The sequence below is a fragment of the Oncorhynchus masou genome, chromosome 10 (assembly GCF_036934945.1).
Source record: "Oncorhynchus masou masou isolate Uvic2021 chromosome 10, UVic_Omas_1.1, whole genome shotgun sequence".
NCBI lineage: Eukaryota > Metazoa > Chordata > Actinopteri > Salmoniformes > Salmonidae > Oncorhynchus > Oncorhynchus masou.
In genome coordinates, this window is record NC_088221.1 from 36,650,850 (window position 1) to 36,665,653 (window position 14,804).

The 14,804-nt window shown below is 39.7% G+C and overlaps 1 pseudogene; it reads right to left on the minus strand.

Moving 5' to 3' along the window:
• LOC135546849 (low-density lipoprotein receptor-related protein 1B-like) overlaps nt 1-14,804 on the minus strand; it is a 357,889-nt pseudogene that overhangs the window by 194,114 nt on the left and 148,971 nt on the right.

Genomic DNA, 14,804 nt, shown 5'->3' on the forward strand with positions numbered 1-14,804 from the left:
TGTTTGCGAGTGTGTGTGTGTGTGTGTGTGTGTGTGTGTGTGTGTGTGTGTGTGTGTGTGTGTGTGTGTGTGTGTGTGTGTGTGTGTGTGTGTGTGTGTGTGTGTGTGTGTGTGTGTGTGTGTGTGTGTGTGTGTGTTGGAATGATTCGTCGCGGCCTGCCTGGGATATCTCTATGACCTCCACTTGACATTATAAATAATTTGACCAATCTCCAGCGGACATGATGGGATTTGACAGAACGACACAATTGATGGTGGCAACTGGAGGCTATTTTGTGTCTATGAACAGCTTTCTCTGTGTGTGTGTGTGTGTGTGTGGATTTATGGAAGGCAGATTCACAGTCACAACACATCAATATTTTACTCCTGTTCGCAGGTCCGGCCCATCATCATAATGATGTAATGTGATGTATATTGTGAACCATCAATTTATATTTCTGACAGGGCCCATCAAGTCAACCCGATTGAGACCCATCAAATACAATGATACTGTGTTTAACTGAGAAAGTGAAGACTTGATCTTTCAGGTCTACATATGCAGCGAGAACAGAACAGCTGCTTGATGCATGAACCTGCAGATGCACCATTGTTCACTGAAGCTTGTATCATCTGAGTATACAAGCTTCAGGTTGAACAACTGTGTATTGCAGCAGATTATGTTTTCAGTTAGTAGCAAATTATTTAAATCCCAACCATTTGTAATTTTGCTTTATAAGAATAGAAGAAACCAGTGGTTATGATCAGGGGATATGCAGGTAGAAATATGTATCGTGTTCATTTTAGGCCTTTCGTTATCAGGACGAGGGAAGTCCTCAAATGTACACCCTACATTGGCCAAAGCAGGTACTGCCAGGTTGTTGTACTGCTCCTGTGTATGACATTGGAATCTGTCCCATGATAAATAATGTTGGAAACATTGTGTTGTAACAAGCAGTAGTGTTCCACAGTCTGAACAAACAGAGCTGTAACGTTCAACTGACCGACTGGTTCCCTTTGGTTCTGGTGAAGGACCTTGCTGTTGCTCCCATCCATGTTGGCTATGTTTATCGTGTTGCCATCTGTCCAGTAGATTTTCCTAAAGTCAAAGAACATCAGAAGACTACAGTTACACACATTGCACATTACATGTTACATTTTCCATACTTTGTTACGTTATAGCCTTATTCTAAAAAGGATTAAATGGTAGTTTTTTTGTCATCAATCTACACACAATACCCCCTAATGACAATGCAAAAACAGTTATTGATATTTTTGCAAATTTATATATATATAAAATCACATGTACAGAAGCATTCAGACCCTTCACTCAGTACTTTGTATAAGCACTTTTGGCAGTGATTACAGCCTTCAGTCTTCTTGGGTATGACACTACAAACTTGTCACACCTGTATTTGTGGAGTTTTTCTCATTCTTCTCTGCAGATCCTCCCAAGCTCTGTCAGGTTGGATGGGGAGCGTTGCTGCACAGCTATTTTCAGGTCTCTCCACAGATGTTTGATTGAGCTCTAGCTGGGCCACTCAAGGACAGTCATAGACTTGTCCCGAAGCCACTCCTGCATTGTCTTTGTTATGTGATTAGGGCCGTTGTCCTGTTGGAAGGTGAACCTTCGCCCCAGTCTGAGGTCCTGAGAGCTCTGGAGCAGGTTTTCATCAAGGATCTCTCTGTACTTTGCGCCATTCATCTTTTCCTCGATCCTGACCAGTAGTCCAGCCCCTGCCGCTGAAAACATCCCCACAGCACAATGCTGCCACCACAATGCTTCACTGTAGGGATGGTGGCAGGTTTCCTCCACTTGGTTTTCAGGCCAAAGAATTCAATATTGGTTTAATCAGACCGGACAATCTTGTTTCTCATTGTCTGAGAGTACTTTAGGTGCCTTTTGGCAATCTCCAAGCGGACTGTCATGTGCCTTTTACTGAGGAGTGGCTTCCGTCTGACCACTCTACCATAAAGGCCTGATTTGTGGAGTGCTGCAGAGATAGTTGTCCTTCTGGAAGGTTCTCCCATCTCCACAGAGGAACTCTGGAGCCACCGGGTTCTTGGTAACATCCTTGACCATGACCCTTCTCCCCCGATTGCTCAGTTTGGCCGGGCGGCCAGCTCTAAGAAGAGTCTTGGAGATTCAAAACTTCTTCCATTTAAGAATGTGGAGGCCACTGTGTTCTTGGGTGACCTTCAATGCTGCAAACATTTGTGGTACCCTGTCACAGATCCGTGCCTCGACACAATCCTGTCTCGGAGCACTACGGACAACTCCTTCAACATTATTTCCAGGTTTTTGCTCTGACATGCACTGTCAGCTGTGGAACCCCTCATTTAAAATATAAAAACCTTAAGTTTTGAATCGGCGTTTTGTGTATCGGTTCATAAACCTTGTGCCGTGGAATCCGTACATCGGAAATCTCCTCCTAATTATTTTGCTACCTGTATGGTGCAGTTGTCAATTTTTTTGTCCTTAAATTAAAGTGGTATAGTTGATTTATCACAATTTTCTTTAGCCAATTTTGGTCTTTAATGCAGGGGCCAATAGACAAGGTCCTTACCTTCTCACCTTTCCACTTGCCTCCTCCATTTTTGCAGTAATGCTGCAATCAGTTAGTTGTAATTTTGAAGAGCAGAAGTTTCCATGTTTGTTTTGTGATTTTTATGTTTGTTAACTCCATGTGTGACATAACTCCACCAGTCCTATTTATGATATCATTTACAAAGATTATACAGTTTTAAAAAATGTATTCCAATTGGTATATTTGAGTTTAACCATAATATAACTTCTAATGTTTGTTTCACTTTTAACTTTAACTTTTTTAAATTAATTTATTTGTGGATCAAACTGAAATTGCAACCAGTTATCTGTTGCTTGTTTTAAAAATGTTTGTCATATAACTGAAAGTGAAAGTTTTTAATCTGAATGAAGGGAAAAGGGACATTCTTAAACATGGGGTTAGCCCTTCTTACTAATCTGTTAGAGAACCAGTTTGGATTTAAGTATCATTTTTGTATAACTGAATCCGAATTCATATTCATTATATAAATAGGTCAATTTAATTTTGCCTGGCTTGACGTTCCAAATAAGAGTGGAATATTTGTCCTTATATAATTAAAAAAAAACAAGTAGTTAGGTATAGGTAAGGCCATACAGTGGGTATAGAAAGTCACCACCCCATTTCAAAATGTTCCCCTTTTGTTGCCTTACAGGAAGAGGAGGGGGTTCACTTACCCAAATAATGTATTTTTTTTACAGCTTTAATTTGTATACGTTTTTAAGAAAAATATTCACTTGGATATTGTGGGTTACTGTTTGTTAATAAAGCCATAAAAAGTCAAATTTAATGTGTTTTCAATTCAGGCTGTAAGGTGAACATTTTGAAAGAGTGTGTTGACTTTCTACACGCACATTAAGTAAGTAGGTAAACTGGGATATGACTAAAGAATTCATCAGGGTGATATTTCCACAAATAGACAGGTGTTGTCCTTTCTATGGTAGCAAAACCTAATATAATTTGGCTAAATTCTATTAAAATGTATTGTTGTTGTTTTGGGATATGAATACCGAGTACAGTATGCCCACTTCACTGTCGGACCATTTTAACTACACAGTAATGTAAAAGTAACATTTTTTGAGATTCAATATGTAATATGTTGCAATTATCATAATTCTGTTGTAACCCAGAGAGGTTAGAATAATTATCTAGATCCTCTAAGAGGCTGTGCAGGGATCCACGTTGCAGATTTAAAATAAAACATGAATTGTCACCGTACAATGACACTTTTTTAAGCCCTGGATTTCTAGCCCCTTGATATTATTGTTGGATCTGATTTTAACAGCTAACAATTCAATGGCCATAATAAATAAATACATATGTTAATAAAGGACAGCCTTACTTTACTCCCTTTGAAAATTTAAAAATTTCTGAGAAGTTGCCATTATTTACTATTTCATACATGGGGTTATTATACATGACTTTAAGCCATCGTATAAGAGATTCTCCAAAATGTAAATAGTCCAGGCATTTATATATATATAATAATAATAATAATATATCCCATTTAGCAGACGCTTTTGTCCAAAGCGACTTACAAGTCGGCTGGGGCCACTACATTTACATATGGGTGGCCCCAGCGGGAATCGAACCCACGACGCTTGGCGTTGCAAGCGCCATGCTCTACCGACTGAGCCACACAGGACTATTCCAGTCGTACTTTATCCAAGGACTTTCAAAGTCAGTTTGAATGTGAAATCTGGTTTCCCAGATTTTTCATAGTGTTCTATTGTTTTCACTACTTGTCTTATGTTATCTCCAATGTATCGCCAATGTAAAAACTGATTAGGATGAAATAATTTGGTCGTAGAGAGCTGTTTACTTTCTTCATGTTGATACTGTGTGGCTAAATTGCACACAATAGAAATATTTCCACTGAATAATTGCTGCAGTTTTTTTTTCATGACAGAAGCTTGGAAATGTACTTTTATCAGTGTCTTATCTACACGTGGAAGATATTTCTTTTTCCTAATCCCACGCTGACGGTGAGCCCAGTAGATAATGATGAAGTACACAGATGCTGGTTTAATCTACTTACCCCTTTGTGGGGTGCACAACAAGGCACCTTGGTTTATCAATCCCATGAATGACTGAGGTCTTCAGGGAACCATCCAGGCGAGCAGCATTGATTTGAGACTCGTCATTCTCTGAGCTGAGCCAGTATAAATTCCTAGAGAGCCAGTCTAACGCCAGCCCACGGCAGTTTAGTAAATCTGAGGGGATAACAAAGAGAGTGAGGCTGTCAATCCAACATCTAGTTTTACAGAATCACATTGGTCATCAGTTAGACAGGATAATATACAGACCTTGGGACAGCAAACAGGTACCAAAACATTGGTATTCAATGTTTATGTTTCCTAACAATGTATATATTTATATATTTTTTTAAATCCAGAGGAAGTAAAGATAACACTTCATTTTATGGGACCGTAATAATAAAGATAACACTTCATTTTATGGGACCGTAATAAACCATTCTTTATAAGGTATTTATAAAGTGTGTGTTCATAATTTATTAAGCGCTATTTATACTTTAGAAATGTTTTGAGTGACCAGTGTAATTTCTTACAAAAATATGAACATGCAATTGGTAGACAGTAGACAGCAGGAGCTAGTAAAAGAATAAGCACACAACACAGGATGTTTAGTGAAATATATAGACGTGTGAATAACTAGCTTACTAAGATTTACAAATGCAGGAGTCATGATTCATAACTGGTGAGCACACGTTTGTAAATGCCTTATAAATGGTTTATAAATGCTTTATTATGGTCCCTTAAAATAAGTGTTACCAAAGTAAAGAAAAACAGCAATTGTCTTTTGCTCTTTGATGACGTACTTTCATGCAATACAATTTGGCAAAACAGATATTCCCATCAAAGCCACAACAAAACAAATAATGATCGTAGAAGTTATTTCCTGCCTTTGTCTTGACACAGTGTTTCATCCCTTAGTAATGCCAATCAGACAATTGAGAGCTTGGGACTATAAGGTTCTATCTGCATTTTTTGTCAAAACCAATGAGGGTTCGGAACTTTAAAGTCAATTATGTCAGAATCATCTTTTTGCAAATAGAACCAAGCTCTCGAAATGTAAATGTCCATAATACTAATCAAATGAGTGGCAGGCTCTGGCACTACGTTATTTAAAGGCCTATACAGTATTGTTCCCAGAGTTCCTTCAACCCACAAGACTATGTTAGCCAACTGAGCTAAAGCCTGGGAATAAGCTCAGGGGAGTTAACACGAGTTGTCATGTCTTAGGCAAGGTAACTCACCATGACTCAACCATCTCTGATACATTATTATCTCTCTGAATTACACACTTATGAAGGACAGACAGTGCCTGTGTCTCAAGTGGCACCCTATACCCTACATACTGAGATTCAGCCATTAACTACCTCCAGAGATGACAGTCTCCAGGCGGGTGCCGTTGATGAAGGCCCGTTTGATGGTCTGTGTTTTTACATCCGCCCAGTAGATCCGGTCCTCCTGGGTGTCGTAATCCACAACGGTGACATCATCAATGTCTGGGACGGTCAGTGCCGTCATGACGTTCATGTAAGGGTTGTCAATATCCACCCCACGGATCTCTGACCGCCTGACGTACAGGAGGAACCTATTCAACACTATGGAGAAATCAGATTAGGAGAGAAACATCAATGACTACCATTGATTTGTGAAGCGGTTGAACTTTGTAGTCAGATATGGTTATGGGGTAAGATATGACAGGCAAATGCTGATGTTTATCCCTAATCATAATCCCAAGTCAATACTTCACAAATGCCAATGAAATCATAAATATGTCAAAACATTATTCTGTCATTTTTATGGTTCTTTGCTTAGTTATTGTGTACAATATCCCACTTGTTTGTGACTTTGATAACAAAAACGATAGATACAGATACAGGTGTTACAGGATTGAAGATGGCTGTCCCACTCACCAGCGCAAGATTGTTTGTTGAGGGACAGTTTCATGAGGTGTGGACAGGTGCAGGATGCAGTACGGTTGTAATTGATAAGACACAGGTGTGAGCATGGGCCACGCCCATTATTCTCTTCACATGGGTTAGACGCTGAAGAGAGAGTGAGAGAGAGGAGGGGGTCAGGTTGAGACTTGTCAGCAAAAATATAGAAAAAGATGCAAAAGGAGGAGAAACAATTGGGCCATGATGAATACATGAAGTGAATTGAACAAAAAGCCTCCCAATAATCTAATTTCTGTGGAAAACATTTATAGGAAGTCCTTTTTTATGAAGTATATAACAGAGTAAGTGGTAGTGCACTAGTGGTGAAATACAGAAGTATGATCTGGTTTTGGGCCTATGGTCAAAAGGTATGCTTACCTTCCTGACAGGGTAAAGGGCAACAAAGCTTTTAAAAACAGAAAATGCAGATGCTTAGTTCTGTAAATCTGCAACAGACCGATAAGATTAAAGGGTTATTTTCAAACGCAGGAAATAAAGGAACAGCTGTAAAACTGTGTGTAAAGTTTTTCCATGGGCAGTTGGCCACCTGTACTGTTCAACCATAATGCTAAATCCCTCTGATACTCCCTCTGATACAACAATAATGCTGACGAGATGGCATTCCACCCTATCCACACCTACTACCACCCACATTGGTTCTCGTGTTTCAACACTGCTTTCAAGTGGTCTAAATCACTGGCAATGCATCAGGAGAAATGGTTGGGGTAGGTGGGACATCTTTGGTGCAGTTGCATTTGAAATGGATGCTGACTCAGCAACCCTGGTTACACAAACTAAAGAGTAATAAATAAATGGTAGAGTATCTCCCTACTCCTGGTAAGGCTTGGCTGGTTTGGAAAGTATCAGAAAGTACTTCCTCATCAATCTACACACAATACCCCATAATGACTAAGCGAAAACAGATATTTAGATATTTTGCAAATGTGTTAAAAATAAAAAACAGAAATACCTTATTTACATAAGTATTCATACGCTTTGCTATGAGACTCGAAATAGAGTTTAGAGATTCTGGGTTCGAGTCCAGGCTCTGTCGCAGCTGCCCACGACCGGGAGACCAATGGGGCGGCGCACAATTGGCCCAGCATTGTCAGGATTAGGGGGGGGTTTGGCCGGCAGGGATGTCCTTGTCCCATTGCGCACTAGCGAGTCCTGTGGCAGGCCAGGCGCAGTGCACGCTGACACGGTCACTAGGTGTAGGGTGTTTCCTCTGACACATTGGTGCGGCTGGCTTCCGGGTTAAGTGGGCATTGTGTCAAGAAGCAGTGCGGCTTGGTTGGGTTGTGTTTCGGAGGAAGCATGGCTCTCGACTTTTGCCTCTCCCGAGTCCATACGGGAGTTGAAGCGATGAGACAAGACTGTAACTGCCAATTGGATATCACGGAAGTGGGGAGAAAAAAAAAGTTATAATACAAATGCAAAAAATGTTTTGAGTTTAGGTGCATACTGTTTCTATTGATCATCCTTGAAATGTTTCTACAACTTGATTGTAGTCCACCTGTGGTAAATTCAAGTGAATTGATATGATATTGAAAGGCTCACACCTGTCTATATGAGGTCGAACAGCTGACAGTGCATGTCAGAGCAAAAACCAAGCCATGAAGCCGAAGGAATTGGCGGTATAGCTCCGAGACAGAAAAGTGTCGAGGCACAGATCTGGGGAAGGGTACCAAATATTTTTCTTAAATGGAAGAAATTTGGAACCACCAAGACTCTTCCTAGAGCTGGCCGCTCGGCCAAACTGAGCAATCGGGGGAGGAGGGCCATGGTCACGGATGTGATCAAGAACCCGATGGTCACTCTGACAGAGCTCCAGAGTTCCTCTGTGGAGATGGAAAAACCTTCCAGAAGGACATATATCTCAGCACCACTCCACCAATCAGGCCTTTATCGTAGAGTGGCCAGATGGAAGCCACTCCTCAGTAAAAGGCACATGACAGCCCGCTTGGAGTTTTCCAAAAGGCACCTAAAGGACTCTCAGGCCATGAGAAACAAGATTCTCTGGTCTGATGAAACCGTGATTGAATTATTTGGCCTGAATTCCAACAATCACATCTGGAGGAAAACTGCCACCATCCCTACGGTGAAGCATTGTGGTGACAGCATAATGTTGTGGGGATGTTTTTCAGCGGCAGGGACTTGGAGACTAGTCAAGATCGAAGGAAATATGAACGGAGCAAAGTACAGAGATATCGTTCATGAAAACCTGCTCCGGAGCGCCCAGGACCTCAGACTGGGGTGAAGATTCACCTTCCAATGGGACAATGATCCTAAGCACACAGCAAAGACAATGCAGGAGTAGCTTCAGGACAAGTCTCTGAATGTGGCCCAGCCAGAGCTCGATCAAACATCTCTGGAAAGACTAGTGCTGTGGCGGTCACAAAATTTAGCCAGCCGGTGATTGTCAAGCAAATAAGTCTCATTCTCTTCTGACTTGTCTTGTTATGTAAAGGTTAAATAAAATAAATGTAAAAATAATATTTAAAAAAGACTGTTAATTAACATAAATACATTTAGTGTCTCCTGGCTTCCACACACAGCCTAGAAGCCGCTTTAAAAGGTCTAATAAATCCATGTTATATAGCTTACACCTTCACAATAAATCCGTTATTTATTGTTTAACATTAATTTATCAATCAATGTACAACATTTAATTACATTACCACATACAAAAACATATATATTGAAAAAACAATTCTTAAAATCAATCTGCAATATACCATGCTATGAAATGCTATGAAACGGCATCCAAGCACCTATCATCATGTCACCAGAATAAGACCCTGGATATTTACTGGAAGGGAGGAGCCTTGCACATTCACCACTTTGTGAAGTTCTTCATAACTTATTTCATCTGTTGCCTAATCAAATGCATGCTTTCCCGAGTTGTTGTGGGAGGACCAAAAAATGTATCATCACGTGACTCCAAGTTTACTTTGATACAATGGTTATTATATCAATATTTGCGGATAAAGGTGCTTCCACCACCATTTCTCGCATAATGATTTTTACAGACACAAAAAGATCCGACCATGTCTAATGAACAACTTGTCTGTCGGCATTTATAAAATTATATATTATTAATCCGCATTAAATGGTTGTATGGAAACATGGTTTGTGTTTATTTAACACTAGAGAATTTGCTCCCTATATAAGCAGTATATAAGCATTATACAAACAAACAGTGTTTCTCCTTCTTTGTCAACAGTCACTTCAGACGAATAAATGCACCACTTTTTCAGATTGGATAGATATTTCCTTTTGGTACATTTTCAAACCAGATATAAAGATACCTTTTTGCAGTGATTTACCTGAAGCAAGTCTGACAAACTCATTTCCAAACTCATTTCCTGGACTGTGTCTTGTTGAATAAATGATCCATTCAGATGGTTTAGAAAAGAGAAAACCGCTCTGTCTGCTCTGTCTGTTCTGTGTGAGTTGAAAACATACCCAACAACACTTGACTCATGATAGGAAACCAAAGCCTGGATACATTTCAGCATTCAGCCTTGAGAAATGACAATAACATGGGAAAGACGTTGTTCATTTTGAGACTGGCAGACGTCTCATGAATAAATAAACCCCCATGCTTAGCTAACATAAAGAGCAAAAATATGATAGTTTCCAAAGAGAGATATCGTTTCAATGCAAACCGTTAAGTCTACTGGGTATATTACGTAATGTAAGCCAGGGCTGGGGCACTTGGCTGTTGTAAATCTCAACTCTCAGGAGGTGCTAGAATATTCATAAAAGGCCTCAGGTAGTCATGGTAAATGTTACAGTAAAATATGTGGAGTGAAGTGTATTATGCTGTTGTTGTTGTTTTTTTAACAGTCACTGTTTTGAAAGGTTTTTTTTTTTTAAATACGACGGCATAGATATTCAGACACACATAGAGGTGTATTTTCTAAATCAAATAAATAATTCAACATGTTTATGTTAAACTAATGCAGGGAGTAGTGGCTCTGTCATGCAAGATGTGTTATAACCAGGTTGTATTATCAACAACACTCCTCTCTTTCTTTCCATCACTCAGAAGCAAATGCGACAAGGTGGCTGTGTAGGAAAGACACATATTTACCTTGTAAATGTGAGTTGCCCATTTTCTGAATACAAAATTATCATTATAGCTTCAAATATTACTACTCTGCATGTATTTGAAACAGCTGCTTACTTCCATGCAGTGATTGCATGCACTATGCATGCTGATCAGATTTACTCATTCCTAATCGCTGCAAGCACAGTGCAAAGATGTGGAGATGCATTCAGAGGTCATTTTGTTTAATAACATTGCAGGCACACTCAGATTTGGTTGCATTAACGCAGCCATGAATACAGAATACTTTATATGAAATCATCATTACTTAACAACTGGTACTACACTGTACTGCATCTTTGTAAATACAATATAAAGCAATCTGAGATCATCATTTGACAAATGTACGGACACTATTCTTGTATTTCCAATATGATCATGTTAGTCTGCTGCGTATCACCAGAGCAATGAGGGGAGAGTGTTAGGATCTGTTTGATGTGTTATTGTAGCTATAATTAACCAATTACTGTTCCTCACTGGGAGGCATTGGGACAGATTTTTCCCTTAACTAATCATTGGCACCTCCTCCCTGTTTTAACCCCCTCACACACACATACATACATACACACACATACATACACACACCACATGATGTATTTACAACAAGACTGTTGACGCCCCGAGACAAGCTCCAGTTTTGGCACCCACCAAACACCCCCAGAGACAAGTACTGTACCATTGACAGCTCTCCTGTGGTCTCCCTCCCTCCCTCTCTTGGTCTCTCTGGTCCAGATCTGCAGGGCCAAGTAGAGAGCACCAGCATCTACAGGCTTTGGGACTGACTGGTTGGAGTGGATATTAGCCAACTCTCCCTCACTGGGCTCTTTAAAATGGGATTAGACATACTTACTGGCTTCTTTAAACGTGAAGTTCAATTTGCTCACTTATCTAAGCAGAACAGTCTCGGGCAGGCAGTTACAGAGATGGAAACAGACATTAACTCCTACCACGTTGGCATCATTCTGGGATTGCTGAATAGATGCAAACCAGATTACTAAAGTGTGAATGCTTGTTCATGGCCGGCGATATACATTCTTAGAAAATATTATATTTTTAAGGGTCTGAGAGTAAATCAGGTGGTCGTTAAAGGAAAGAGAATATCGGCATCCAAGATGTTATGATTCATTGATGATCAGCTGTTTTACAGATCAATCAATTTCCGCAAATTCATTTAGAAACAAAGTGAAATGAATGAACACCCACTCAATGCTGAAGAAAATTACTCTGAGCCTGGAAATATAACTGTTGATTATGCATATTACATGAGAGTAATATATTCAGGCCTTCTGCCATGCTATCTGAACTGAACCTATAGTCAAAGAGACATTAACAGAAAAAACATTGAAAATGACAGTATATTGAAATGACAAACAGATTATGAAATGAAATCGGGTGTTAACTGGTAAGACTATTTTACTTTCCATACACCTATATGTATAATCTGCATAATTGATTTAATTAGTACCTTTATTCTGACTTCCAATGGGCATATACGGAGAAAGGCTGTCATTTGTGTCGACAGGATTATTCGTAACACGCTCTCATTCTGCAGTTCCTGTCATTAATTCTAGTTCAATTATTTTTTTTAATGGCTTGACACTTTAGCATGAACCAATTAGCCTAATTTGGGCGGAGGGAGAAAACACATTCTGAGGTACCATTAATTCAAGCTAATTCTCGGCATGACCACCTTTTTCAATCATTCAGCCCCTTCTCATTGTAGGCATGCTGAGAAGCCCCATGATTGGCAGGCCTAATGACGGCAGAGAAGCAGCTAAAATTAATACCATTATAGTCTTTCTCTTCATCTCAATAAAACAGGGGTTTCACCTATTCGGAAAAGCTTCTTAGTCAATACACAGAGGAATTATGAGTAGAATCAGTTCAACTAGAAAATAATGGGCCAAATCTGGTACATATTATTTTCAGAATTTGAATAAGAGTTATATGCAACCAGTCTTCAGGATACAGCAGGGAAGTGAGATAAATACTTTATATGGAGAATCTTCATTGCTGTTTAGTCCTGAACAAATCACTGAGAACAAAGGCATCAAACTGGCCGTGATTACAGGCCAAACAGATCAAATGGACATGGGAACCATTAAAGCCTTGTTCACACTGCAGGCCTTAATAGTCAAATCAGTTTTGTTTATCAAATCCGTTTCGGAATACTGAGTGTCCAAACAACAAGTTTCAAGTGATCAAATCGGATGTGTGTGTGTTCAGACAGCAGTCATTTGCTGACATGGCTACGCTAGTTGTCATTGTGACAACGGGTGTGTGTGCAGTGGTGTAGGCTGATTGGTGGTGGTGCTCGTGCTTCCTATCACTCAGAAGTTATGTAGCAAGCTAAGGTGACATCTATGCCTGCCGTGGCCATTTCCCAGTTGCTGTGAATGTCCAAATTCATTGTAATTAAAGCTTCAAAAGGAGAAGACAATCCAACATTCAAAACAATTCATTTTTTGGCTAGCCACAGCAGTCAACTAGCTAGCTAGGTAGCTGTTTAGCTTTCTAGCACATTCACTCATTTGTTTGTAAACAATTACCAAGCTAGTTAGCTACCATGTCATGTTATCGTCAAACTGTCAACAGAATAGATATTGCCAAATAACAGTCTAAAAACAACAAGGGCAAATATATCAGATGTTGCTGTTGAGACAAGTCACATGGCCAGGAAACAGATTTTCATCTACTTCAAACCTAAGAAGGTGGTTTGACATGTGGCTTGAAATATCTATTTCCATGACTATTCACTCAACCATTAAAGGTTTAAGACATTCTGCTAATCTGATCTGTACCCTACTTAAATGTATTTGTCAGGTAACCACTACCATATATCAGTTGAATTGGTACAGCACTCCCACTCACGGGTGCAACAAATAGAGACTCTAACAAGGCACGCCTTCAAATATGTTAATGAGCAAGAGACCCATTTTCCCACAATGCACCACAAATTACCACTGTAAAACATAAATACAGTATTTTACTGTGCCTCCTATAGTGTTTAACTGTTGAAATTACAGAACTGTCTTACAGTGTGCTGTAAAACAAATGTATGGAATTTTACTGAATTTTACTGTGCATTCTACGGTAATCTACTTTATTCAGTTTATACAGTATCATAATGTTTATTAATACATTAAGTTACTGATAGAATTACAAAAATGGCTAACAGTGTAGGTCTAGGCTGTTTACCTTGTGGCTGTCTGCTGGGGTGGAAAATCTGTAGGTCAAAGGGCTGAGCGCTGGTCTTCTGGATCACTGTGACATTACGGCCCGTCCACTTGTTGGCCCTGGCTAGGCTGTTAGTCCTCCAGTCTGTCCAGTAGACACTGCCCCCGAACAGGGACACAGCAAAGGGGTGTGACAGATACTCATGTCCCCTCAGGATCTCTATGACCCCACTGCCGTCGTACAGCGCTGAGTAGATGGCATCAGAGCTGTGAGAGGGAGAAGATATGATACAGTACGAGGGTGACTAAACAGTAAGCAGACTAGTAGGTGGTATCGGAGAGATGATAGGTTAGACTGTCTTCATATAGTAAACAGACTAGCCAGGTAGATAACATACAGCTCAGATAAGATTACATCAGAGCTGTTAGAGGGAAAAGACATTATCTGGATGTCATGAGATTGTATAGAGAAAGAGATACAGTATATGCAGACTAGCCAGATAAAGTAACCATGGATGTACAATACATTGTAGCATAGAAGGCATGAGAGCTGTTGGTGAAAAGAGACACTGTGGTATGGAATCCATCATGAGGCTGCCGGTCTATATACAGTAAACAGACTAGCTTAGCCATGGGAGTACTGAACAGTACATTGCAGCTGCTCATTCACTTGGTATATTTACTCTCGATTCAATGTATTGTATGTAAGAGTAAGGAAAGTGAATGTCAACAGATTAAAAAGACTAGCCAGGTAAGGCTAACAAGGTAGTATACATTGCAGCTCCTTATTTACTTTTAAATTAAAATGTAATTTAAAGCACAGTTCCCACCAGTTCCCAAATAGTGAGGAAGGTGTTTTAACAAGGATGTCATAAGGTGTTTTTTTGGGAATGCTGTAGAATGTTAATGTTAATCTAATAATAATAATAATAATAATCTTAATGTATATTCTGACGATAGAAGAGGATGTTTACAAGTGATATTTTCTCATCATAGACATGTCTTCC